This window comes from Mirounga leonina, unplaced genomic scaffold, assembly GCF_011800145.1.
Source record: "Mirounga leonina isolate KUSES-001 unplaced genomic scaffold, KU_Mleo_1.0 Mir_224, whole genome shotgun sequence".
NCBI classification, from domain to species: Eukaryota; Metazoa; Chordata; class Mammalia; order Carnivora; family Phocidae; genus Mirounga; species Mirounga leonina.
In genome coordinates this window covers 13,379,008-13,381,254 of record NW_023270615.1, presented here as the reverse complement: position 1 = coordinate 13,381,254, position 2,247 = coordinate 13,379,008, and the positions used below count along the sequence as shown (strand labels likewise).

General features: G+C 34.4%; 1 pseudogene; it reads right to left on the bottom strand.

Annotated features, from left to right (window-relative positions):
- Nucleotides 1-1,421: 1,421 nt before the first annotated feature.
- LOC118026427 lies at nucleotides 1,422-1,550 on the bottom strand (annotated as a pseudogene).
- Between the last annotated feature and the right edge of the window lie 697 nt (nucleotides 1,551-2,247).

The window sequence follows — 2,247 nt, the reverse complement described above, 5'->3', positions numbered from 1 at the left end:
CTTTAACACAACTGTTACTATTAAAATGTATTCCCTTTGCTTTCCTATTTAGAAAACAGTTGAATAAAAAATGATTGCTTTATTCAAAACAATTCAAAACAATTCAAAATAGAAAGTCATTAGCTTTCCCAGATGATTAGAATTTGACACATATGGATATTAAAAAGAAGTTTGGGTAGAGGTAAATAATTATCTCTTTTGAAGATAATTATTAAAAACCAATTCATAACTGGCTTTCAAAATACTGCTTTCAAAATTACATTCTATCTGTAGATACAGATTGGGTGTTCTGATGCAGTTTTTAATAAAAATATCAGATAAGATAAACATGGCTATTTCAAAATTTATATTTTAAGTTGTATTCCAGATTAATATGCTTTGACTTTATAAAAATAGTTATGGCCACAGATCCTCAATTTTTAAAGATAATACCACTTACAGATATTTTCACCTAAATTTCCATAATTATTATCAAAATTCCTTTCTCCCCAAATATTTGAAAATAAAAATTTTGTATTGAGTGAACATCCATATACCCAAACTCTAGATTCTATCATTAACATTTTGTTATACTTGCTCTATCACATCTATTTATGTATTTATTTATTTTTTAAGATTTTATTTATTTATTTGACAGGGAGAGAGAGAGGCAGAGGGAGAGGCAGGCTTCCAGCTGAGCAAGGAGCCCAGTTCTGGACTCGATCCCAGGACCCTGAGATCATGACCTGAGCCGAAGGCAGACGCTTAACCAACTGAGCTATGCAGGCGTCCCTGTCACATCTGTTTATCAATCCATTCCTCTATCCATTGATAAATGCACCGTTTTGTTTTTCACACATTTTAAAATCAGCTGTATACATCAGTACATTTCACCCTAAGTACTTTAGCACATATACTATAAAGTTTGATATTTGTTTACTGATTATTTTTCTTTTGGTAAAATTTACATGAAACAGAATGTATAAATCTTATGTGTACCATTTGATGAATTCTGATAAATGCTTCTGTCCATGTAACACAAACCCTATCAAGATAGAGAACATGACTGTCACCCAAGAAAGTTTCTCAGTCTTGTACTGCTCCCCCTCCCCTGCAGAGGCAGCCACTATTCTGACATTTTCCCCCTTGAATTCAAGTTTTGCCTGACTTCTTTTTTTTTTTTTTTAAGATTTTTATTTATTTATTTGACAGAGAGAGACACAGCGAGAGAGGGAACACAAGCAGGGGGAGTGGGAGAGGGAGAAGCAGGCTCCCTGCAGAGCAGGGAGCCCGATGCGGGACTCGATCCCAGGACCCTGGGATCATGACCTGAGCTGAAGGCAGTCGCTTAACCAACTGAGCCACCCAGGCGCCCATGTCTGACTTCTATGTAGAATTGCACAGTACGTACTCTTCTGTGTGAAGTCTGTATTACTCAACATAATAGTTCGGAGATTTATCCATGCTGTTTTGAGTATTAGTACTTTGTCCTTTCTTAGCTGGGTTGTAGTCCATTAAACTGATAAGAACAGATACTACACTTGATCTTAGCCAAAAGGCCGAGAAGCTATGGGTTGTAGTCCATTATGTTAATATACCTCAGTTTGTTTATACATTTTTATTGATCGACACATAGGCTCTTTCAAGTTTCTGGCTATTATAAATAAAGCTGCTGTAAGTATTCTTGTACATAAAATGCCTTTTTAATGGACCAGTATTTTCAATTCTCATGCAGAAATACCTAGGATTGGAAATTCTGGGTCAGAGGATAGATACATGTTGAGTTTTTAAAGAAAATTTTCTGTTTATCTCAGTGATTCTGGAAAATTGGACAATATTCTAGGGTTTGATAAATCAACTAATGTTTAAAAATACAAAAAACAAATATTCCTTGCTCTATACCTCAAAGTGAACAACTAATCAGTCTGCTGTCATTATTTCAAGATATGCTCATGCCTTTTGCTGATGACATAAATTGACACATTAACTCCATTTGTTCTTAATGAAAGCCCAAATAAAACTCTATCCTTCTCAGAGCTTAATGAAGGTGTTTAATTCTGAAATGGAGTAATTGTGCCTTTTCCCAATCAGCAGAAAATAAATGAATATAATTTTCTCAACATTTTGATATTTGTAACTATTTCTCTGTGGTGTTGAGAGATAACAAAAGAAATTTCCAGAAATGTATATTAATAGGAAAATCTTGAAGCATCCAGTCATGCCTTATCCAAGCATACTGGTGCTTTCATAGGCAGGTTTTCTTCATGG